Genomic DNA, 27500 nt, shown 5'->3' on the forward strand with positions numbered 1-27500 from the left:
GTAAACGTCTGTACATCGGAAACGGTGAAGAGAGAAGCGAATATAAGTCTTAAATTTACAAACACTTGTGTCTACGGCCATACCACGTTGAAAGCACCGGTTCTCGTCCGATCACCGAAGTTAAGCAACGTCGGGCCCGGTTAGTACTTGGATGGGTGACCGCCTGGGAATACCGGGTGCTGTAGACTCTTTTTATTTTTTTTTTTTCTTTTATAACTAAAAACAGTTGAAGTTTTTCTTTCTTTCTTTTATTGTAACTAAATTTACTTTCTTCAATATAAATAATAAGTAGAGCAATTTCTCGACTTTCATTTTCTCTTTTTCCTTAACTTTCTTCAATAATTCGGATCCTAAAAAAATCAAGCATAGGACCTGAATATAGCAAATGTTGCTTTGCACTTCTCTGCTCTTGGTTTCGATCCTTACTACTGGAATATGCGATCATAGATGACCAGTATTTCTTATTAACAAATTCGGTTCAATTTATCCAGTTTCCTCTACTTTTACTACCACAACAAGCTGCCTCCTTTCACGTCGAAATACTTCCTTCAAGTTTCTTCTCATATATTCCTGGTGTAGTCTCTTGCGCAGAGTTGCAAAATATGCGATCAATGTCTTTCATTTTGGCTACTTATTTGTGGTATTTCTTATTCACTAATTGATTGATAAATATGGAATGTATGAATTGTGAGAATTTTTTATATTAATTTATTGATTGATTGATTTCTTTTACAGCAGGGCCTCAGTCTGCCAGTGGGAAAATTGGCATCCTGTAGCGAATACTGTAAATATGGGCCATTGGCAAAATAAATTGGGTTATAAAATTCTGTTTTGATTACAGTAAGTTTAGATAGATATTCCATGCTTCCACTTTCTGTATTTCCACAACGTTAACTTCTCCAAGTTGCAAGAAGAGATCCTTTGCAAATCTGATAAGACCCTATCTTTAAAGTTAGCTTATAGGCCGGTGTCGCTTATTTTAACCAAATGATAGGACAGAAAGACGAATAATAATAATAATAATAATAATAACAACAACAATAATGTCCTGAATCTGCATTTTAAGTCAATTTCAACATGGAATTCTCCCCTTATCTGGGTCAGAAAATGGATGAGTGACAAATACGAGTATCTGAGGCCAGTTTTGCTTCTTTTGGATTAGAACTTTGAATCAGTATACACTTTAGTTACTAATATTATACTGCACACAAACATTTGTACATCGGAAACGTTGAAGAGATGTGTGACTAATCAGCAAAAGAGTCTTGAAAACGCATCAAGACAACAAATTATGTTTTACAGTCGAAATGTTGTTCTCACTAGAACTGAAATCATTTAATTTCTACTTAAATGCCCGAAAAATTTACAATTAAAACTACAATAAATGTTTTATACCTAGTCCCGCACAGTGACGTTTATCTGATTCCCTGTACTCACCGAGAGCATTCTGTGTCATATGGATGCATATCAAATGAAGTGAAAAGTAATGGAATACTCGTTTTTTTATTTATCCCTATGCATCGTGGTGCCCACACCATGATGAGACGCTGTTTCAATAAACCTTTTTATATATGTTCTTTACTGTTCTTCCTTTTTCTTCTTGCTTTATCATACTGACACACGAGAGAGAGAGAGAGAGAGAGAGAGTATGCAACAAAGTTCGCATAACTTTATCAGCTATTAACATTAATTGTACTTCTGTGTAATTTTATTTTTAACGCGTTATCCTATAACGATTGCAAACAAGGGCAAAAACTCTACTGATCTTATTCGATAATTATACCATACTGAATTAATAAGTTTATCTCGTAAAAACGGATCATATATATATCCTGGGTGGCTGAGGGTGTTTTAAGATATGTGTGTGTCTTTTGTGATATATATATATATATATATATATATATATATATATATATATATATATATATATATATATACGTTTGTGTGTGTACATACATACATACATACATACGTGTATTATTTACATATAGTCTTGGATAATTTTAATTATTGGGATATGGTTTTTAGGTATCAACAGATACAAAGGAAACAAACGTTTCAATACATATAATGACATTTTCTTAAATTCTACATTGTATCATATTGACCTACTACTTGCTAGGCAAGCTGACTTTTATAAAATTTGCAAACTCCTTATATATATTTAAACTTACTTTTAGTATTCAACCAGAAAATCAGTACAGTGCAGAAAGATTGAAAATATTATTTCTTTCGGATATATATATATATATATATATATATATATATATATATATATATATATATATATATATATATATATATATGTAAGAGAGAGAGAGATGGGGGGTTCGGAATGGTTTAAACAGACTCTAAATTACACTGATAAAATGTACATCAGTCCAATGGTTAACATGATAGATTTCTATCAAGCTGGTTGCCCTATTGTACCATTGAGCAAGACTACCCTCATTGCCTAACAAAACCAAGCAGTCTTTTGCCAGAACACCATAATGTGAACTTAGGCCATCTAAATCAAATTCCTATGTGAAATTTGCCAATATAAGCCAATACACTTTAATGCAAACTTAGCCAATCTAAACCAAATATCTTAATGGAAACTTAGCCAAACACCTTAATGTGAACTTAGCCCATCTAAACCAATGTACCATAATGTAAACTTAGCCCATTTAAACCAAGAAAAGAATAATGTGATATTGGCTCATATAAACAAAAACACCTTAATGCTATCTTAGCCAATCTAAACCAACCGACTTAATTTATTTTTTATAAAGAATACAAAGTGAAAATTTAAATACTTTTCAGCATTATAAATGAAATCACAAATAGTCCATAAAAGTTATATGACAAGTCCAAAAGGGTAGTGTTCCAAATGAATGCCAGTGGTTTTCTGAATGAAGTCCAATTTTGAATGTGCTGATGTAATAACAATCTTGACGTGTGGCGATGATGTAATTTAGAATGTCCTTGAATGAATTCATAATAGTCCCAAAATAGCGATTTTTGATATTTGGACATTAGTATTGGGGTGTATGGACATATTTGTTTTGCTTATCAAAACGTTGGAAATCGCCGACACCATGCGGTATCGGCATAGGCTGCTTACTAGCCAGAGGGGGCTCGTATCATTGCTTACAATGAAACTATCAGTCGTACATATAGTATAAAATGTATGACTGTCAGTTCAATTGTGAGCAACGATGCGAGCCCCTGTGCTTACTAGCCTGCCATGCAAACTTGACCGACCTTTCATCGAGATATACCTGCATGAAATCGAGAGAAATACGATTTATTTTCTCAGAAATAATTGCGAGTATAACATCATTTGTCGTTAATGAAGCTGACTGACGAAAGAAAACGACAACCTTGATGAAATTTGACACGGAACTCGCCATTGTATTACTATTCAAATGACTGCACAAATATGGCAACCTACATGTCAGTGACTTCGGCGATCAAATAAGCTCTTGCTTCTTTACAGATTGAAACTGAAGGGATGTATTGTCGTAAGCAGAGCTCTCCCCTGTCTCTAATATATATATATATATATATATATATATATATATATATATATATATATATATATATATATATATATATATATATATGTGTGTGTGTGTGTGTGTGTGTGTGTGTGTAATGTATCTTTGTAACGACGAAGAGACAACCTATATTAGTCTTAAATTTGTACATACAAATGTCTACGGCCATACCACGTTGAAAACACCGGTTCTCGTCCGATCACCGAAGTTAAGCAACGTCGGGCCCGGTTAGTACTTGGATGGGTGACCGCCTGGGAATACCGGGTGCTGTTGGCATTTTTTAATTTTTTTTTGGGTTCCATCCTCACTGTGAGGATATGCGATCATATATGGCCAATATTTCTTGTTCACAAATCTGGTGCAAATTTTTCAGTTTCCTCTACCTCCAGGATCGAAATGGACCGCCTCGTATGCCGTCCAGATCCTCCAAATTTCTTCTGATATTCCGGATTCAGCCTATGCTATAGCGAATAATTGCAACGTATGCCATCGATGTCTTTCATTTTGGATACTTGTCTGTGGTATTTCTTATTCAATAATTGATAGATATATTTGGAATGTATTATTTTTAATTATTTTAATTTATTTACCTGTTTTTTAGCAGGGCACCAGTCTATCAGTGTGAAACTTGGCATCCCTTAGCGAATACTTCGAATATGGGCCATTGACAAAATAAATTGGTGTATAAATCTCTGTTTTGATTACAGTAAGTTTGGATGGATGTTCCCTGCTTCCACTTCCTTGCACTTTCTGTGTTTCCACAACTTTAACGTTTCCGAGCTGCAAGACGATATCCGTTTCAAATCAGATTCGAGTCCGTATTTAAAGGTAGCTCATAGGCTGATGTCGATTATTTACCTATTGAATTAGTCAGTTGATACAAGATAAATAATAATAATAATAATAATAATAATAATAATGCCCAAAAACAACAAAAATGAACTGAATCTTCGTTTAAATGCATTGTTATTTAAGTCCATTTGAAGGTGTAAACCTCCGGTTAAGCAACTAATGTCCGAGTCCGAAAATGCCTGAATTACAAATTTGAATAATGTATGAAGGCAGTTTATCTATATAAGTTTTAATCAGTACACTTTAATTACTAATTTTACACGGCACATAAACGTAAACGTCTGTACATCGGAAACGGTGAAGAGAGAAGCGAATATAAGTCTTAAATTTACAAACACTTGTGTCTACGGCCATACCACGTTGAAAGCACCGGTTCTCGTCCGATCACCGAAGTTAAGCAACGTCGGGCCCGGTTAGTACTTGGATGGGTGACCGCCTGGGAATACCGGGTGCTGTAGACTCTTTTTTTTTTTTTTTTTCTTTTATAACTAAAAACAGTTGAAGTTTTTCTTTCTTTCTTTTATTGTAACTAAATTTACTTTCTTCAATATAAATAATAAATAGAGCAATTTCTCGACTTTCATTTTCTCTTTTTCCTTAACTTTCTTCAATAATTCGGATCCTAAAAAAATCAAGCATAGGACCTGAATATAGCAAATGTTGCTTTGCACTTCTCTGCTCTTGGTTTCGATCCTTACTACTGGAATATGCGATCATAGATGACCAGTATTTCTTATTAACAAATTCGGTTCAATTTATCCAGTTTCCTCTACTTTTACTACCACAACAAGCTGCCTCCTTTCACGTCGAAATACTTCCTTCAAGTTTCTTCTCATATATTCCTGGTGTAGTCTCTTGCGCAGAGTTGCAAAATATGCGATCAATGTCTTTCATTTTGGCTACTTATTTGTGGTATTTCTTATTCACTAATTGATTGATAAATATGGAATGTATGAATTGTGAGAATTTTTTATATTAATTTATTGATTGATTGATTTCTTTTACAGCAGGGCCTCAGTCTGCCAGTGGGAAAATTGGCATCCTGTAGCGAATACTGTAAATATGGGCCATTGGCAAAATAAATTGGGTTATAAAATTCTGTTTTGATTACAGTAAGTTTAGATAGATATTCCATGCTTCCACTTTCTGTATTTCCACAACGTTAACTTCTCCAAGTTGCAAGAAGAGATCCTTTGCAAATCTGATAAGACCCTATCTTTAAAGTTAGCTTATAGGCCGGTGTCGCTTATTTTAACCAAATGATAGGACAGAAAGACGAATAATAATAATAATAATAATAACAACAACAATAATGTCCTGAATCTGCATTTTAAGTCAATTTCAACATGGAATTCTCCCCTTATCTGGGTCAGAAAATGGACGAGTGACAAATATGAGTATCTGAGGCCAGTTTTGCTTCTTTTGGATTAGAACTTTGAATCAGTATACACTTTAGTTACTAATATTATACTGCACACAAACATTTGTACATCGGAAACGTTGAAGAGATGTGTGACTAATCAGCAAAAGAGTCTTGAAAACGCATCAAGACAACAAATTATGTTTTACAGTCGAAATGTTGTTCTCACTAGAACTGAAATCATTTAATTTCTACTTAAATGCCCGAAAAATTTACAATTAAAACTACAATAAATGTTTTATACCTAGTCCCGCACAGTGACGTTTATCTGATTCCCTGTACTCACCGAGAGCATTCTGTGTCATATGGATGCATATCAAATGAAGTGAAAAGTAATGGAATACTCGCTTTTTTATTTATCCCTATGCATCGTGGTGCCCACACCATGATGAGACGCTGTTTCAATAAACCTTTTTATATATGTTCTTTACTGTTCTTCCTTTTTCTTCTTGCTTTATCATACTGACACACGAGAGAGAGAGAGAGAGAGAGAGAGAGAGAGAGTATGCAACAAAGTTCGCATAACTTTATCAGCTATTAACATTAATTGTACTTCTGTGTAATTTTATTTTTAACGCGTTATCCTATAACGATTGCAAACAAGGGCAAAAACTCTACTGATCTTATTCGATAATTATACCATACTGAATTAATAAGTTTATCTCGTAAAAACGGATCATATATATATCCTGGGTGGCTGAGGGTGTTTTAAGATATGTGTGTGTCTTTTGTGATATATATATATATATATATATATATATATATATATATATATATATATATATATATATATATACGTTTGTGTGTGTACATACATACATACATACATACATACATACGTGTATTATTTACATATAGTCTTGGATAATTTTAATTATTGGGATATGGTTTTTAGGTATCAACAGATACAAAGGAAACAAACGTTTCAATACATATAATGACATTTTCTTAAATTCTACATTGTATCATATTGACCTACTACTTGCTAGGCAAGCTGACTTTTATAAAATTTGCAAACTCCTTATATATATTTAAACTTACTTTTAGTATTCAACCAGAAAATCAGTACAGTGCAGAAAGATTGAAAATATTATTTCTTTCGGATATATATATATATATATATATATATATATATATATATATATATATATATATATATATATATATATATATATATATATATATATATATATATGTAAGAGAGAGAGAGAGATGATGGGGGGTTCGGAATGGTTTAAACAGACTCTAAATTACACTGATAAAATGTACATCAGTCCAATGGTTAACATGATAGATTTCTATCAAGCTGGTTGCCCTATTGTACCATTGAGCAAGACTACCCTCATTGCCTAACAAAACCAAGCAGTCTTTTGCCAGAACACCATAATGTGAACTTAGGCCATCTAAATCAAATTCCTATGTGAAATTTGCCAATATAAGCCAATACACTTTAATGCAAACTTAGCCAATCTAAACCAAATATCTTAATGGAAACTTAGCCAAACACCTTAATGTGAACTTAGCCCATCTAAACCAATGTACCATAATGTGAACTTAGCCCATCTAAACCAAGAAAAGAATAATGTGATATTGGCTCATATAAACAAAAACACCTTAATGCTATCTTAGCCAATCTAAACCAACCGACTTAATTTATTTTTTATAAAGAATACAAAGTGAAAATTTAAATACTTTTCAGCATTATAAATGAAATCACAAATAGTCCATAAAAGTTATATGACAAGTCCAAAAGGGTAGTGTTCCAAATGAATGCCAGTGGTTTTCTGAATGAAGTCCAATTTTGAATGTGCTGATGTAATAACAATCTTGACGTGTGGCGATGATGTAATTTAGAATGTCCTTGAATGAATTCATAATAGTCCCAAAATAGCGATTTTTGATATTTGGACATTAGTATTGGGGTGTATGGACATATTTGTTTTGCTTATCAAAACGTTGGAAATCGCCGACACCATGCGGTATCGGCATAGGCTGCTTACTAGCCAGAGGGGGCTCGTATCATTGCTTACAATGAAACTATCAGTCGTACATATAGTATAAAATGTATGACTGTCAGTTCAATTGTGAGCAACGATGCGAGCCCCTGTGCTTACTAGCCTGCCATGCAAACTTGACCGACCTTTCATCGAGATATACCTGCATGAAATCGAGAGAAATACGATTTATTTTCTCAGAAATAATTGCGAGTATAACATCATTTGTCGTTAATGAAGCTGACTGACGAAAGAAAACGACAACCTTGATGAAATTTGACACGGAACTCGCCATTGTATTACTATTCAAATGACTGCACAAATATGGCAACCTACATGTCAGTGACTTCGGCGATCAAATAAGCTCTTGCTTCTTTACAGATTGAAACTGAAGGGATGTATTGTCGTAAGCAGAGCTCTCCCCTGTCTCTAATATATATATATATATATATATATATATATATATATATATATATATATATATATATATATATATATATATATATATATATATATATATATATATATATATGTGTGTGTGTGTGTGTGTGTGTGTGTCTGTGTGTGTGTGTGTGGAATGTATCTTTGTAACGACGAAGAGACAACCTATATTAGTCTTAAATTTGTACGTACAAATGTCTACGGCCATACCACGTTGAAAACACCGGTTCTCGTCCGATCACCGAAGTTAAGCAACGTCGGGCCCGGTTAGTACTTGGATGGGTGACCGCCTGGGAATACCGGGTGCTGTAGACTCTAATTTTTTTTTTCTTTTATAACTAAAAACAGTTGAAGTTTTTCTTTCTTTCTTTTATTGTAACTAAATTTACTTTCTTCAATATAAATAATAAATAGAGCAATTTCTAGACTTTCATTTTCTCTTTTTCCTTAACTTTCTTCAATAATTCGGATCCTAAAAAAATCAAGTATAGGACCTGAATATAGCAAATGTTGCTTCGCACTTCTCTGCTCTTGGTTTCGATCCTTACTACTGGAATATGCGATCATAGATGACCAGTATTTCTTATTAACAAATTCGGTTCAATTTATCCAGTTTCCTCTACTTTTACTACCACAACAAGCTGCCTCCTTTCACCTCGAAATACTTCCTTCAAGTTTCTTCTCATATATTCCTGGTGTAGTCTCTAGCGAAGAGTTGCAAAATATGCCATCAGTGTCTTTCATTTTGCATACTTATTTGTGGTATTTCTTATAAACTAATTGATTGATAAATATGGAATGTATGAATTGTGAGAATTTTTTTAATTAATTTATTGATTGATTGATTTCTTGTACAACAGGACCTCAGTCTGCCAGTGGGAAAATTGGCATCCTGTAGCGAATACTTCAAATATGGGCCATTGGCAAAATAAATTGGGTTATAAAATTCTGTTTTGATTACAGTAAGTTTAGATAGATATTCCATGCTTCCACTTTCTGTATTTCCACAACGTTAACTTCTCCAAGTTGCAAGAAGATATCCTTTGCAAATCTGATAAGATCCTATTTTTAAAGTTAGCTTATAGGCCGGTGTCGCTTATTTTAACCAAATGATAGGACAGAAAGAGGAATAATAATAATAATAATAATAACAACAACAATAATGTCCTGAACCTGCATTTTAAGTCAATTTCAACGTGGAATTCTCCCCTTATCTGGGTCAGAAAATGGATGAGTGACAAATATGAGTATCTGAGGCCAGTTTTGCTTCTTTTGGATTAGAACTTTGAATCAGTATACACTTTAGTTACTAATATTATACTGCACACAAACATTTGTACATCGGAAACGTTGAAGAGATGTGTGACTAATCAGCCCAAGAGTCTTGAAAACGCATCAAGACAACAAATTATGTTTTACAGTCGAAATGTTGTTCTCACTAGAACTGAAATAATTTAATTTCTACTTAAATGCCCGAAAAATTTACAATTAAAAATACAAGAAATGTTTTATACCTAGTCCCGCACAGTGACGTACATCTGATTCCCTGTACTCACCGAGAGCGTTCTGTGTCACATGGATGCATATCAAATGAAGTGAAAAGTAATGGAATACTCGCTTTTTTATTTATCCCTATGCATCGTGGTGCCCACACCACGATGAGACGCTGTTTCAATAAACCTTTTTATATATGTTCTTTACTGTTCTTCCTTTTTCTTCTTGCTTTATCATACTGACACACGAGAGAGAGAGAGAGAGAGAGAGAGAGAGAGAGAGAGAGAGAGAGAGAGAGTATGCAACAAAGCTCGCATAACTTTATCAGCTATTAACATTAATTGTACTTCTGTGTAATTTCATTTTTAACGCGTTATCCTATAACGATTGCAAACAAGGGCAAAAACTCTACTGATCTTACTCGATAATTATACCATACTGAATTATACCAAGTTTATCTCGTAAAAACGGATCATATATATCCTGGGTCCCTGAGGGTGTTTTAAGATATGTGTGTGTCATTTGTGATATATATATATATATATATATATATATATATATATATATATATATATATATATATATACGTTTGTGTGTGTACATACATACATACATAGAAACGTACATACATACGTGTATTATTTACATATAGTCTTAGATAATTTTAATTATTAGGATATGGTTTTTAGGTATCAACAGATACAAAGGAAACAAACGTTTCAATACATATAATGACATTTTCTTAAATTCTACATTGTATCATATTGTCCTGCTACTTGCTAGGCAAGCTGACTTTTATAAAATTTGCAAACTCCTTATATATATTTAAATTTACTTTTAGAATTCAACCAGAATATCAGTACAGATCAGAAAGATTGAAAATACTATTTCTTTCATGTGTATATATATATATATATATATATATATATATATATATATATATATATATATATATATATGAGAGAGAGAGGGAGGGAGAGAGATGGCGTGTTCGGAATGGTTTAAACAGACTCTAAATTATGCGGACTTCCGGTTATGACATCAGAAGGAAAACACGTTTGATGATCGCTCCGTGAATTTTCAAGTTTTTTTCCTTTAATAGACATTTTTGCTGTTTTAATTTGTTACAGGTACGTTGATAAGATTTGTTTGATCGCATTCATATATAAGTGAGATATATTTTGAGTGTGTGGATAACTCTATCCACCACACAAAATATTATTTTCTGTGACAATGAATACAAAGCCTGGTCGTGCTGCACGTGCAGCACAAGGAGCTGACTCACACTCTAATGACACCAGTGGAATAGCTAACAATAAGAATGGCATGTCGAGTAACATCGATAGACAGACAGGAGCTTCTCGTCGTTTTGGGAAAGAATGTACCGTGGTGATTGATGTAAAGGATGTGAAGAAAATAAAGGCAAGTGATATTGTTAGAAGTGTAGAAGAATTAACCGGAGATATGTCGGTCTATGCAGTTGTGCCCAAAGGTGCAAATTTGTATGAGGTCACACTACCGAGTAAGGAAGTAGCATATAATACCTTGTGTGGAATTGATATTGGAAGTGAACACTTTGATTGTACTCTTTTATATTCAGACACTATTATTGTGTCAATTCTTCATTTACCAGCATACATCACAGATGATGATATAAGTATGAAGCTCGGTGAATACGGAGTAGAACTTCTTTCTCCCATTCAACGCAGATATTATCCTGGAACTAGTGTAGCTGATGGGACTCGTTATGTCAAATGTAAATTTCCACAGCAGGTAAAATCCTTGCCTTACAGTCTGAAATTTCAGACTGTCAATGGTCAACAATACTTTAGAGTATTACACAATAATCAAGTTAAGGTATGTTCTAGATGTCTTGATCCGGGACATGTTATAAAAGACTGCCCTGATTTTGTATGCTACAAGTGTGGGGAGCAAGGCCATGTAGCAAAAAATTGCACAAGGCAAAGATGTGAAAGTTGTGGAAGTTTTCCTCTTATGTGTACATGCAGGATATGCGACAAATGCCACAAAGAGGCGCAAACATGTATGTGTTACAGAGAGGCCATTGCAGGCATTCATTCGCAAGTTGATGATGATATGAGGGAAGACATATTGGAGTTACAGAGTGACGAAGATGATAAAGAAGAAATTGAGAATGCAAAAAAAGATAATGAGAGTGGAGAAAGTGGGGAAGAAAAAGAAAGAATTGGAGTTGATATGACCAATGTAGAAATAGAATCTGAGGAAGTAAACAACAATCATACAATTGGAGATGGATCGGGGACAGATTCAGATGATGACAGGAAGATGGCTGCAGACGTTGTTGAAAGATCAAACGAATCACGTACATGTCAAGAAAACGGTACTAATATCGAAAATTTCAAAGTAGTACAAAGGAGAAGGAGAAGGTTTAATCCAGTACCTAATATGAAGATGAATAGCATGCGACGAACACCTATGAAGAAATGATCAAACACTCAACATTTTTTAATACTTTCAATACACTCATCATAATCATGGCTTTAAATATTGTATCTCTAAATGTAAATGGCTTGCGTAATTTGAATAAACTAAAGTCTGTTTTAGAAATATTTAAAGAGAAAAGAGGCCATATTTTATTATTGCAAGAAACCTTTTGGGATGATGAGTTTGTTGAAAGTATTAGAGAAAATGAGATTTGGAATGGTGACATATTTTATAGTAATGCTGACAATAGGAGGGCAGGTGTTGCTGTTTTAGTAGTGAGAGAATTGAGAAATCAGGTGACACAAGAAATGATTGAAAAGGGTAGGATTTTACATCTTAAAATAGCTATTGATGATAAAGTGATTGATTTAATCAATATTTATGCTCCAAATGTTGTGAAGGAAAGGTTTAACTTTTTCATGAAGCTAAATACATATTTACATAACAGTACTAGTGATAGCACTATCCTGGCTGGTGATTTTAATACAACTTTAGCAGGTATTGATCGACATAACAAAGCCTTACATATTGATGATGTAGCAGTGCGTGAACTTTATAAAATTATTCATGATAGGAATATTACCGATTTATGGAGATCACGAAATCCTAGTACTCGTAGTTTCTCCAGAAAACAAGTTGTACTAGGCGAAATGAAGCAGAGTAGAATAGATTATTTTTTGATTTCCTCAAAATTGCACTCCAATGTGCAAAATATTTATTATGCAGATACATCCTTTAGTGATCATTCTTTTGTATACCTTAAACTAAATACCTGCAAAGTGGAAACAGGGCCCGGATTATGGATATTAAATAACAATGTTCTTTTTGAGGAAAAATATGTACAAAGAGTGAAATCAATTCTTACCGAGGGAAAAACTGACGAAATGTATTTCAGTGAACCACTCATTTGGTGGGATAATGTAAAATACAAAATTAAAAAATTTTCCCAAGTATACTGTACAAGAAGAAATAAGGAAAGATTACAAGAATACTTTACATTGCAAAATAAATTAAAATCATTTTCAGAAAAAGTCGCAAATAAAGAACCATATGACATTAACAAATATGAAGAACTAAAACATCAGCTAAGTGACTATGAAACTGATTTTTGTCGGGGTGCTATATTCAGATCTAAGGCCAAATGGGCAATTGAAAGCGATAGAAATACTAAATATTTTCTAAATCTTGAGAAATATCGACACAACAAAAATGTAATCAATGAATTGATTGATGATGATGGTGTAATTATTTCAAATACAAGCGGAATCTTAGATGAAATACATCAGTTTTATAGTCATTTATATTCTTCGGTAACTGTTGATGATAATTGTACTGATTCACTTTTAAATTTTGTAAACTGTTCTGTATCTGATGAGGATAAAGATATGTGTGATGCCATAATAACAGTTGATGAAATACATACAGCTATAAAAGGGATGGCTAAAAATAAAAGCCCCGGCCCGGACGGATTGACAGTAGAGTGGTATTGTAAATTTTATGATTGTATATATGATATTCTGTTGCACATCTTTCAGAGTGTTAAGAATGACAATATTATGTCGAGATCAATGAGATTTGGGGTTATATCACTTATTTATAAAAATAAGGGGGATAATAGAAGATTGCAAAATTGGCGTCCTATCAGTTTACTTAATGTAGATTATAAAATTTTGGCAAGGATTTTGTCTACACGTTTAAAAATGGTATTACCCAAAATTATTTCTCAAACTCAGACATGTTGTATAGTTGGGAGAGATATTGCTGATACTATAGTCACTGTAAGAGATATTATAGATATGGTTGAGAGAGACAATCTTGAGGGATATATCTTAAAAATTGATCAAGAAAAAGCGTTTGACAGAGTTTGCCACTCATATTTGATTTCTGTTTTACGAAAGTTCGGTTTTGGTGACAATTTTATTCAGTGGATAAAGATATTTTATAATGAAATTAAAAGTAGTGTTAAATGCAATGGTCATCTAACGAAACCCTTTTTAATTAAAAATTCAGTCAGACAAGGTTGTCCTATATCAGCAATGTTATATGTATTAGCAGCAGAACCCTTAGGACTCGCTATCAAAGCAAATCCCACTATCAAAGGTATTCCACTCCCACTGTCTAGTAATACAAGTAAAGTTTTTCAACATGCAGATGATACAACCTTGACATTAGCGGACACACAATCCATTAATCAATCTTTTAATGTACTTGACTTGTATTGTAAAGGATCTGGTGCAAAGGTGAACAAGGAAAAGACAGAACTTCTGTGTATTGGATCTGGTAAACTTACTGATGATTATTGCAAACAATTACAAATTCAAATGTGTGATCAAGTCATCTTAATTTTGGGAGCTTATGTGGGAAAATGTGCAAAGTTATGTGAGCAACTGAACTGGAATGATAGATTGTCTAAAATTAAAAACTTATTGCAACTGTGGTCACAGAGATATTTGACAATACAAGGAAAAGTAACAGTTGTTAATAACTTATTAGTTTCTAGAGTATTGTACATAGTGTCAGTTCAGCCTCTTCCTGATATGATTGCTGATGAATTGAAGCAATTATTTCTCAGATTTATCTGGTCAGGAAAGTCCCATTTGGTTCACTATTATACAATAATTGGTGATAAGCGAAATGGCGGACTACAGTTAACTGATATAAAGATGAAAATGTATGCATTCAGACTAAAATTTTTAAAAAGATACTTTGATGTGAATTGCCCTGCTATGTGGAAAAATACCTTTGATCACTTTTTATCTACTGTCCTGAACATGAGGTTGACCAAAGAGTTGTTTCTCATGTCTTTAAATAAGCAACAATTGAATACCCTACCTATATTTTACAGAGAAATGTTTCATGCATGGGAAAAACTTAGAAATAATATCGATACAAATATTGATGTGAGGAATGTTTTTGAACAACCTCTCTTTTTAAATCCTAATATTACATGTGCTGGTAAAACGTTGTTTTTCGCAGAATTTATAGAAGCAGGAATTGTTCGTGTTCAGGATATTACATATGAATTTGTACCTGGAATACTACCTTATAGAGCTATTCAAGAAATGATATACAAATCAAATTCTGAGATCAAAACAGATAAGATAAAAAAAGACTATAATTGCATAATAGAAAGTATACCATTAGGCTGGAGAAATATTGTTGCAACAGAGTCAAAACCCACTGTAACCAATGGGAGAAATAATATGTTTCTCAGAGTTGATACAAAATTATATGACCTCTGTTTATGTACAACACAACTATTTTACAAGCTTTTATGTACGTTGATTTTTCAAGAACCAGCTTCTGTTTCCTTTTGGAGTAAGATATTTAGTTTGGAAAAGCATAAATACTGGAAATTGATACACCTACCTTTCAAGACCCCAGATTGTATAGATTTGGATTACAGAATAATGCACAATCGAATATTTACAAAAGAGAGACTAAAATACTATGGCAAAATTGATAATGACTTATGTCCAGTGTGCCAGTTGGAAACAGAGGATTTATTTCACATGTTTTTGAAATGTCCTGAATTAAGCTCTTTTAAGAATTATATTGTATATATAGTTGAGATTCTTTTTAAAAATTGTAGAGTTGGTGTTCTCAATAGCACTTCTTTTGAACAAATGCTCATGATAGGATATAACAAAGAAACAAAATCAGTAAATAGTTATTTTTTGAACTACATTCTGAGCATTGCTCGATTGTGCATTTACAAAAGAAGAAACATTATGTCTTTATTAGGGAAACAAATAGACATCGAAAGATTGTTCCAATATTTGACTAGAAAATATATATTATATGCATATCAACATTACAAAGACAAAAATCAGACTTTGATTACGAAGTATTTTGTAAAAGATAATCCTTTAATGAGAATAGAAGAGGATAAAGTGTTTATTACATTGTAGAATCATTGTTTTGTACTATAGCATTACAAAAAAATTTTTAGAATCATTGTTCTGTAATATAGCTTAACAAAATACTATTGTAGAATCATTGTTTTGTAATATAGAATTACAAACTACTATGTACATACTGACAGTATATTTTTAACTTATATACTGTACAAAGCTATTTTAAATAAAGAAAGAAAAAAAAAAAAAACCGGTTCTCGTCCGATCACCGAAGTTAAGCAACGTCGGGCCCGGTTAGTACTTGGATGGGTGACCGCCTGGGAATACCGGGTGCTGTAGGCATTTTTTAATTTTTTTTGGGGTTCCATCCTCACTGTGAGGATATGCGATCATATATGGCCAATATTTCTTGTTCACAAATCTGGTGCAAATTTTTCAGTTTCCTCTACCTCCAGGATCGAAATGGGCCGCCTCGTATGCCGTCCAGATCCTCCAAATTTCTTCTGATATTCCGGATTCAGCCTATGCTATAGCGAATAATTGCAACGTATGCAATCGATGTCTTTCATTTTGGATACTTGTCTGTGGTATTTCTTATTCAATAATTGATAGATATATTTGGAATGTATTATTTTTAATTATTTTAATTTATTTACCTGTTTTTTAGCAGGGCACCAGTCTATCAGTGTGAAACTTGGCATCCCTTAGCGAATACTTCGAATATGGGCCATTGACAAAATAAATTGGTGTATAAATCTCTGTTTTGATTACAGTAAGTTTGGATGGATGTTCCCTGCTTCCACTTCCTTGCACTTTCTGTGTTTCCACAACTTTAACGTTTCCGAGCTGCAAGACGATATCCGTTTCAAATCAGATTCGAGTCCGTATTTAAAGGTAGCTCATAGGCTGATGTCGATTATTTACCTATTGAATTAGTCAGTTGATACAAGATAAATAATAATAATAATAATAATAATAATAATAATAATAATAATACCCAAAAACAACAAAAATGAACTGAATCTTCGTTTAAATGCATTGTTATTTAAGTCCATTTGAAGGTGTAAACCTCCGTTTAAGCAACTAATGTCCGAGTCCGAAAATGCCTGAATTACAAATTTGAATAATGTATGAAGGCAGTTTATCTATATAAGTTTTAATCAGTACACTTTAATTACTAATTTTACACGGCACATAAACGTAAACGTCTGTACATCGGAAACGGTGAAGAGAGAAGCGAATATAAGTCTTAAATTTACAAACACTTGTGTCTACGGCCATACCACGTTGAAAGCACCGGTTCTCGTCCGATCACCGAAGTTAAGCAACGTCGGGCCCGGTTAGTACTTGGATGGGTGACCGCCTGGGAATACCGGGTGCTGTAGACTCTTTTTTTTTTTTTTTTTTTCTTTTATAACTAAAAACAGTTGAAGTTTTTCTTTCTTTCTTTTATTGTAACTAAATTTACTTTCTTCAATATAAATAATAAATAGAGCAATTTCTCGACTTTCATTTTCTCTTTTTCCTTAACTTTCTTCAATAATTCGGATCCTAAAAAAATCAAGCATAGGACCTGAATATAGCAAATGTTGCTTTGCACTTCTCTGCTCTTGGTTTCGATCCTTACTACTGGAATATGCGATCATAGATGACCAGTATTTCTTATTAACAAATTCGGTTCAATTTATCCAGTTTCCTCTACTTTTACTACCACAACAAGCTGCCTCCTTTCACGTCGAAATACTTCCTTCAAGTTTCTTCTCATATATTCCTGGTGTAGTCTCTTGCGCAGAGTTGCAAAATATGCGATCAATGTCTTTCATTTTGGCTACTTATTTGTGGTATTTCTTATTCACTAATTGATTGATAAATATGGAATGTATGAATTGTGAGAATTTTTTATATTAATTTATTGATTGATTGATTTCTTTTACAGCAGGGCCTCAGTCTGCCAGTGGGAAAATTGGCATCCTGTAGCGAATACTGTAAATATGGGCCATTGGCAAAATAAATTGGGTTATAAAATTCTGTTTTGATTACAGTAAGTTTAGATAGATATTCCATGCTTCCACTTTCTGTATTTCCACAACGTTAACTTCTCCAAGTTGCAAGAAGAGATCCTTTGCAAATCTGATAAGACCCTATCTTTAAAGTTAGCTTATAGGCCGGTGTCGCTTATTTTAACCAAATGATAGGACAGAAAGACGAATAATAATAATAATAATAATAACAACAACAATAATGTCCTGAATCTGCATTTTAAGTCAATTTCAACATGGAATTCTCCCCTTATCTGGGTCAGAAAATGGATGAGTGACAAATATGAGTATCTGAGGCCAGTTTTGCTTCTTTTGGATTAGAACTTTGAATCAGTATACACTTTAGTTACTAATATTATACTGCACACAAACATTTGTACATGGGAAACGTTGAAGAGATGTGTGACTAATCAGCAAAAGAGTCTTGAAAACGCATCAAGACAACAAATTATGTTTTACAGTCGAAATGTTGTTCTCACTAGAACTGAAATCATTTAATTTCTACTTAAATGCCCGAAAAATTTACAATTAAAACTACAATAAATGTTTTATACCTAGTCCCGCACAGTGACGTTTATCTGATTCCCTGTACTCACCGAGAGCATTCTGTGTCATATGGATGCATATCAAATGAAGTGAAAAGTAATGGAATACTCGCTTTTTTATTTATCCCTATGCATCGTGGTGCCCACACCATGATGAGACGCTGTTTCAATAAACCTTTTTATATATGTTCTTTACTGTTCTTCCTTTTTCTTCTTGCTTTATCATACTGACACACGAGAGAGAGAGAGAGAGAGAGAGAGAGAGTATGCAACAAAGTTCGCATAACTTTATCAGCTATTAACATTAATTGTACTTCTGTGTAATTTTATTTTTAACGCGTTATCCTATAACGATTGCAAACAAGGGCAAAAACTCTACTGATCTTATTCGATAATTATACCATACTGAATTAATAAGTTTATCTCGTAAAAACGGATCATATATATATCCTGGGTGGCTGAGGGTGTTTTAAGATATGTGTGTGTCTTTTGTGATATATATATATATATATATATATATATATATATATATATATATATATATATATATATATATATATATATACGTTTGTGTGTGTACATACATAGATACATACATACATACGTGTATTATTTACATATAGTCTTGGATAATTTTAATTATTGGGATATGGTTTTTAGGTATCAACAGATACAAAGGAAACAAACGTTTCAATACATATAATGACATTTTCTTAAATTCTACATTGTATCATATTGACCTACTACTTGCTAGGCAAGCTGACTTTTATAAAATTTGCAAACTCCTTATATATATTTAAACTTACTTTTAGTATTCAACCAGAAAATCAGTACAGTGCAGAAAGATTGAAAATATTATTTCTTTCGGATATATATATATATATATATATATATATATATATATATATATATATATATATATATATATATATATATATATATATATGTAAGAGAGAGAGAGATGGGGGGTTCGGAATGGTTTAAACAGACTCTAGATTACACTGATAAAATGTACATCAGTCCAATGGTTAACATGATAGATTTCTATCAAGCTGGTTGCCCTATTGTACCATTGAGCAAGACTACCCTCATTGCCTAACAAAACCAAGCAGTCTTTTGCCAGAACACCATAATGTGAACTTAGGCCATCTAAATCAAATTCCTATGTGAAATTTGCCAATATAAGCCAATACACTTTAATGCAAACTTAGCCAATCTAAACCAAATATCTTAATGGAAACTTAGCCAAACACCTTAATGTGAACTTAGCCCATCTAAACCAATGTACCATAATGTGAACTTAGCCCATCTAAACCAAGAAAAGAATAATGTGATATTGGCTCATATAAACAAAAACACCTTAATGCTATCTTAGCCAATCTAAACCAACCGACTTAATTTATTTTTTATAAAGAATACAAAGTGAAAATTTAAATACTTTTCAGCATTATAAATGAAATCACAAATAGTCCATAAAAGTTATATGACAAGTCCAAAAGGGTAGTGTTCCAAATGAATGCCAGTGGTTTTCTGAATGAAGTCCAATTTTGAATGTGCTGATGTAATAACAATCTTGACGTGTGGCGATGATGTAATTTAGAATGTCCTTGAATGAATTCATAATAGTCCCAAAATAGCGATTTTTGATATTTGGACATTAGTATTGGGGTGTATGGACATATTTGTTTTGCTTATCAAAACGTTGGAAATCGCCGACACCATGCGGTATCGGCATAGGCTGCTTACTAGCCACAGGGGGCTCGTATCATTGCTTACAATGAAACTATCAGTCGTACATATAGTATAAAATGTATGACTGTCAGTTCAATTGTGAGCAACGATGCGAGCCCCTGTGCTTACTAGCCTGCCATGCAAACTTGACCGACCTTTCATCGAGATATACCTGCATGAAATCGAGAGAAATACGATTTATTTTCTCAGAAATAATTGCGAGTATAACATCATTTGTCGTTAATGAAGCTGACTGACGAAAGAAAACGACAACCTTGATGAAATTTGACACGGAACTCGCCATTGTATTACTATTCAAATGACTGCACAAATATGGCAACCTACATGTCAGTGACTTCGGCGATCAAATAAGCTCTTGCTTCTTTACAGATTGAAACTGAAGGGATGTATTGTCGTAAGCAGAGCTCTCCCCTGTCTCTAATATATATATATATATATATATATATATATATATATATATATATATATATATATATATATATATATATATATATATATATATATATATATATATATATATATGTGTGTGTGTGTGTGTGTGTAATGTATCTTTGTAACGACGAAGAGACAACCTATATTAGTCTTAAATTTGTACGTACAAATGTCTACGGCCATACCACGTTGAAAACACCGGTTCTCGTCCGATCACCGAAGTTAAGCAACGTCGGGCCCGGTTAGTACTTGGATGGGTGACCGCCTGGGAATACCGGGTGCTGTAGGCATTTTTTAATTATTTTTGGGTTCCATCCTCACTGTGAGGATATGCGATCATATATGGCCAATATTTCTTGTTCACAAATCTGGTGCAAATTTTTCAGTTTCCTCTACCTCCAGGATCGAAATGGGCCGCCTCGTATGCCGTCCAGATCCTCCAAATTTCTTCTGATATTCCGGATTCAGCCTATGCTATAGCGAATAATTGCAACGTATGCAATCGATGTCTTTCATTTTGGATACTTGTCTGTGGTATTTCTTATTCAATAATTGATAGATATATTTGGAATGTATTATTTTTAATTATTTTAATTTATTTACCTGTTTTTTAGCAGGGCACCAGTCTATCAGTGTGAAACTTGGCATCCCTTAGCGAATACTTCGAATATGGGCCATTGACAAAATAAATTGGTGTATAAATCTCTGTTTTGATTACAGTAAGTTTGGATGGATGTTCCCTGCTTCCACTTCCTTGCACTTTCTGTGTTTCCACAACTTTAACGTTTCCGAGCTGCAAGACGATATCCGTTTCAAATCAGATTCGAGTCCGTATTTAAAGGTAGCTCATAGGCTGATGTCGATTATTTACCTATTGAATTAGTCAGTTGATACAAGATAAATAATAATAATAATAATAATAATAATAATGCCCAAAAACAACAAAAATGAACTGAATCTTCGTTTAAATGCATTGTTATTTAAGTCCATTTGAAGGTGTAAACCTCCGGTTAAGCAACTAATGTCCGAGTCCGAAAATGCCTGAATTACAAATTTGAATAATGTATGAAGGCAGTTTATCTATATAAGTTTTAATCAGTACACTTTAATTACTAATTTTACACGGCACATAAACGTAAACGTCTGTACATCGGAAACGGTGAAGAGAGAAGCGAATATAAGTCTTAAATTTACAAACACTTGTGTCTACGGCCATACCACGTTGAAAGCACCGGTTCTCGTCCGATCACCGAAGTTAAGCAACGTCGGGCCCGGTTAGTACTTGGATGGGTGACCGCCTGGGAATACCGGGTGCTGTAGACTCTTTTTTTTTTTTTTTTTTCTTTTATAACTAAAAGTAGTTGAAGTTTTTCTTTCTTTCTTTTATTGTAACTAAATTTACTTTCTTCAATATAAATAATAAATAGAGCAATTTCTCGACTTTCATTTTCTCTTTTTCCTTAACTTTCTTCAATAATTCGGATCCTAAAAAAATCAAGCATAGGACCTGAATATAGCAAATGTTGCTTTGCACTTCTCTGCTCTTGGTTTCGATCCTTACTACTGGAATATGCGATCATAGATGACCAGTATTTCTTATTAACAAATTCGGTTCAATTTATCCAGTTTCCTCTACTTTTACTACCACAACAAGCTGCCTCCTTTCACGTCGAAATACTTCCTTCAAGTTTCTTCTCATATATTCCTGGTGTAGTCTCTTGCGCAGAGTTGCAAAATATGCGATCAATGTCTTTCATTTTGGCTACTTATTTGTGGTATTTCTTATTCACTAATTGATTGATAAATATGGAATGTATGAATTGTGAGAATTTTTTATATTAATTTATTGATTGATTGATTTCTTTTACAGCAGGGCCTCAGTCTGCCAGTGGGAAAATTGGCATCCTGTAGCGAATACTGTAAATATGGGCCATTGGCAAAATAAATTGGGTTATAAAATTCTGTTTTGATTACAGTAAGTTTAGATAGATATTCCATGCTTCCACTTTCTGTATTTCCACAACGTTAACTTCTCCAAGTTGCAAGAAGAGATCCTTTGCAAATCTGATAAGACCCTATCTTTAAAGTTAGCTTATAGGCCGGTGTCGCTTATTTTAACCAAATGATAGGACAGAAAGACGAATAATAATAATAATAATAATAACAACAACAATAATGTCCTGAATCTGCATTTTAAGTCAATTTCAACATGGAATTCTCCCCTTATCTGGGTCAGAAAATGGATGAGTGACAAATATGAGTATCTGAGGCCAGTTTTGCTTCTTTTGGATTAGAACTTTGAATCAGTATACACTTTAGTTACTAATATTATACTGCACACAAACATTTGTACATGGGAAACGTTGAAGAGATGTGTGACTAATCAGCAAAAGAGTCTTGAAAACGCATCAAGACAACAAATTATGTTTTACAGTCGAAATGTTGTTCTCACTAGAACTGAAATCATTTAATTTCTACTTAAATGCCCGAAAAATTTACAATTAAAACTACAATAAATGTTTTATACCTAGTCCCGCACAGTGACGTTTATCTGATTCCCTGTACTCACCGAGAGCATTCTGTGTCATATGGATGCATATCAAATGAAGTGAAAAGTAATGGAATACTCGCTTTTTTATTTATCCCTATGCATCGTGGTGCCCACACCATGATGAGACGCTGTTTCAATAAACCTTTTTATATATGTTCTTTACTGTTCTTCCTTTTTCTTCTTGCTTTATCATACTGACACACGAGAGAGAGAGAGAGAGAGAGAGAGAGTATGCAACAAAGTTCGCATAACTTTATCAGCTATTAACATTAATTGTACTTCTGTGTAATTTTATTTTTAACGCGTTATCCTATAACGATTGCAAACAAGGGCAAAAACTCTACTGATCTTATTCGATAATTATACCATACTGAATTAATAAGTTTATCTCGTAAAAACGGATCATATATATATCCTGGGTGGCTGAGGGTGTTTTAAGATATGTGTGTGTCTTTTGTGATATATATATATATATATATATATATATATATATATATATATATATATATATATATATATATATATATATATATATATATATATATATATATACGTTTGTGTGTGTACATACATACATACATACATACGTGTATTATTTACATATAGTCTTGGATAATTTTAATTATTGGGATATGGTTTTTAGGTATCAACAGATACAAAGGAAACAAACGTTTCAATACATATAATGACATTTTCTTAAATTCTACATTGTATCATATTGACCTACTACTTGCTAGGCAAGCTGACTTTTATAAAATTTGCAAACTCCTTATATATATTTAAACTTACTTTTAGTATTCAACCAGAAAATCAGTACAGTGCAGAAAGATTGAAAATATTATTTCTTTCGGATATATATATATATATATATATATATATATATATATATATATATATATATATATATATATATATATATATATATATACATATGTAAGAGAGAGAGAGATGGGGGGTTCGGAATGGTTTAAACAGACTCTAAATTACACTGATAAAATGTACATCAGTCCAATGGTTAACATGATAGATTTCTATCAAGCTGGTTGCCCTATTGTACCATTGAGCAAGACTACCCTCATTGCCTAACAAAACCAAGCAGTCTTTTGCCAGAACACCATAATGTGAACTTAGGCCATCTAAATCAAATTCCTATGTGAAATTTGCCAATGTAAGCCAATACACTTTAATGCAAACTTAGCCAATCTAAACCAAATATCTTAATGGAAACTTAGCCAAACACCTTAATGTGAACTTAGCCCATCTAAACCAATGTACCATAATGTGAACTTAGCCCATCTAAACCAAGAAAAGAATAATGTGATATTGGCTCATATAAACAAAAACACCTTAATGCTATCTTAGCCAATCTAAACCAACCGACTTAATTTATTTTTTATAAAGAATACAAAGTGAAAATTTAAATACTTTTCAGCATTATAAATGAAATCACAAATAGTCCATAAAAGTTATATGACAAGTCCAAAAGGATAGTGTTCCAAATGAATGCCAGTGGTTTTCTGAATGAAGTCCAATTTTGAATGTGCTGATGTAATAACAATCTTGACGTGTGGCGATGATGTAATTTAGAATGTCCTTGAATGAATTCATAATAGTCCCAAAATAGCGATTTTTGATATTTGGACATTAGTATTGGGGTGTATGGACATATTTGTTTTGCTTATCAAAACGTTGGAAATCGCCGACACCATGCGGTATCGGCATAGGCTGCTTACTAGCCAGAGGGGGCTCGTATCATTGCTTACAATGAAACTATCAGTCGTACATATAGTATAAAATGTATGACTGTCAGTTCAATTGTGAGCAACGATGCGAGCCCCTGTGCTTACTAGCCTGCCATGCAAACTTGACCGACCTTTCATCGAGATATACCTGCATGAAATCGAGAGAAATACGATTTATTTTCTCAGAAATAATTGCGAGTATAACATCATTTGTCGTTAATGAAGCTGACTGACGAAAGAAAACGACAACCTTGATGAAATTTGACACGGAACTCGCCATTGTATTACTATTCAAATGACTGCACAAATATGGCAACCTACATGTCAGTGACTTCGGCGATCAAATAAGCTCTTGCTTCTTTACAGATTGAAACTGAAGGGATGTATTGTCGTAAGCAGAGCTCTCCCCTGTCTCTAATATATATATATATATATATATATATATATATATATATATATATATATATATATATATATATATATATATATATATATATATATATATATATATGTGTGTGTGTGTGTGTGTAATGTATCTTTGTAACGACGAAGAGACAACCTATATTAGTCTTAAATTTGTACGTACAAATGTCTACGGCCATACCACGTTGAAAACACCGGTTCTCGTCCGATCACCGAAGTTAAGCAACGTCGGGCCCGGTTAGTACTTGGATGGGTGACCGCCTGGGAATACCGGGTGCTGTAGGCATTTTTTAATTATTTTTGGGTTCCATCCTCACTGTGAGGATATGCGATCATATATGGCCAATATTTCTTGTTCACAAATCTGGTGCAAATTTTTCAGTTTCCTCTACCTCCAGGATCGAAATGGGCCGCCTCGTATGCCGTCCAGATCCTCCAAATTTCTTCTGATATTCCGGATTCAGCCTATGCTATAGCGAATAATTGCAACGTATGCAATCGATGTCTTTCATTTTGGATACTTGTCTGTGGTATTTCTTATTCAATAATTGATAGATATATTTGGAATGTATTATTTTTAATTATTTTAATTTATTTACCTGTTTTTTAGCAGGGCACCAGTCTATCAGTGTGAAACTTGGCATCCCTTAGCGAATACTTCGAATATGGGCCATTGACAAAATAAATTGGTGTATAAATCTCTGTTTTGATTACAGTAAGTTTGGATGGATGTTCCCTGCTTCCACTTCCTTGCACTTTCTGTGTTTCCACAACTTTAACGTTTCCGAGCTGCAAGACGATATCCGTTTCAAATCAGATTCGAGTCCGTATTTAAAGGTAGCTCATAGGCTGATGTCGATTATTTACCTATTGAATTAGTCAGTTGATACAAGATAAATAATAATAATAATAATAATAATAATAATGCCCAAAAACAACAAAAATGAACTGAATCTTCGTTTAAATGCATTGTTATTTAAGTCCATTTGAAGGTGTAAACCTCCGGTTAAGCAACTAATGTCCGAGTCCGAAAATGCCTGAATTACAAATTTGAATAATGTATGAAGGCAGTTTATCTATATAAGTTTTAATCAGTACACTTTAATTACTAATTTTACACGGCACATAAACGTAAACGTCTGTACATCGGAAACGGTGAAGAGAGAAGCGAATATAAGTCTTAAATTTACAAACACTTGTGTCTACGGCCATACCACGTTGAAAGCACCGGTTCTCGTCCGATCACCGAAGTTAAGCAACGTCGGGCCCGGTTAGTACTTGGATGGGTGACCGCCTGGGAATACCGGGTGCTGTAGACTCTTTTTTTTTTTTTTTTTTCTTTTATAACTAAAAACAGTTGAAGTTTTTCTTTCTTTCTTTTATTGTAACTAAATTTACTTTCTTCAATATAAATAATAAATAGAGCAATTTCTCGACTTTCATTTTCTCTTTTTCCTTAACTTTCTTCAATAATTCGGATCCTAAAAAAATCAAGCATAGGACCTGAATATAGCAAATGTTGCTTTGCACTTCTCTGCTCTTGGTTTCGATCCTTACTACTGGAATATGCGATCATAGATGACCAGTATTTCTTATTAACAAATTCGGTTCAATTTATCCAGTTTCCTCTACTTTTACTACCACAACAAGCTGCCTCCTTTCACGTCGAAATACTTCCTTCAAGTTTCTTCTCATATATTCCTGGTGTAGTCTCTTGCGCAGAGTTGCAAAATATGCGATCAATGTCTTTCATTTTGGCTACTTATTTGTGGTATTTCTTATTCACTAATTGATTGATAAATATGGAATGTATGAATTGTGAGAATTTTTTATATTAATTTATTGATTGATTGATTTCTTTTACAGCAGGGCCTCAGTCTGCCAGTGGGAAAATTGGCATCCTGTAGCGAATACTGTAAATATGGGCCATTGGCAAAATAAATTGGGTTA

General features: G+C 33.2%; 9 non-coding genes across 9 annotated transcripts; all 9 read left to right on the forward strand.

Moving 5' to 3' along the window:
- Window positions 1–69: 69 nt before the first annotated feature.
- LOC149788293 (5S ribosomal RNA) lies at window positions 70–188 on the forward strand. Its single transcript, XR_016424556.1, has one exon. It is a non-coding gene; the product is annotated as a 5S ribosomal RNA (ribosomal RNA).
- A 3511-nt stretch (window positions 189–3699) lies between these two features.
- Window positions 3700–3818, forward strand: LOC149788294 (5S ribosomal RNA). Its single transcript, XR_016424748.1, has one exon. It is a non-coding gene; the product is annotated as a 5S ribosomal RNA (ribosomal RNA).
- A 918-nt stretch (window positions 3819–4736) lies between these two features.
- LOC149788295 (5S ribosomal RNA) lies at window positions 4737–4855 on the forward strand. The gene has a single exon (XR_016424557.1). It is a non-coding gene; the product is annotated as a 5S ribosomal RNA (ribosomal RNA).
- A 3590-nt stretch (window positions 4856–8445) lies between these two features.
- Window positions 8446–8564, forward strand: LOC149788296 (5S ribosomal RNA). The gene has a single exon (XR_016424705.1). It is a non-coding gene; the product is annotated as a 5S ribosomal RNA (ribosomal RNA).
- An 8771-nt stretch (window positions 8565–17335) lies between these two features.
- Window positions 17336–17454, forward strand: LOC149788297 (5S ribosomal RNA). The gene has a single exon (XR_016424558.1). It is a non-coding gene; the product is annotated as a 5S ribosomal RNA (ribosomal RNA).
- A 3551-nt stretch (window positions 17455–21005) lies between these two features.
- On the forward strand, window positions 21006–21124 carry LOC149788298 (5S ribosomal RNA). The gene has a single exon (XR_016424689.1). It is a non-coding gene; the product is annotated as a 5S ribosomal RNA (ribosomal RNA).
- A 914-nt stretch (window positions 21125–22038) lies between these two features.
- Window positions 22039–22157, forward strand: LOC149788299 (5S ribosomal RNA). Its single transcript, XR_016424559.1, has one exon. It is a non-coding gene; the product is annotated as a 5S ribosomal RNA (ribosomal RNA).
- A 3560-nt stretch (window positions 22158–25717) lies between these two features.
- Window positions 25718–25836, forward strand: LOC149788300 (5S ribosomal RNA). Its single transcript, XR_016424690.1, has one exon. It is a non-coding gene; the product is annotated as a 5S ribosomal RNA (ribosomal RNA).
- Window positions 25837–26750: 914 nt separating this feature from the next.
- On the forward strand, window positions 26751–26869 carry LOC149788301 (5S ribosomal RNA). The gene has a single exon (XR_016424560.1). It is a non-coding gene; the product is annotated as a 5S ribosomal RNA (ribosomal RNA).
- Window positions 26870–27500: the final 631 nt, after the last annotated feature.

Source organism: Sinohyriopsis cumingii, chromosome 11 (genome assembly GCF_028554795.1).
Source record: "Sinohyriopsis cumingii isolate HCF-2022 chromosome 11, ASM2855479v2, whole genome shotgun sequence".
Taxonomy (NCBI): Eukaryota; Metazoa; Mollusca; class Bivalvia; order Unionida; family Unionidae; genus Sinohyriopsis; species Sinohyriopsis cumingii.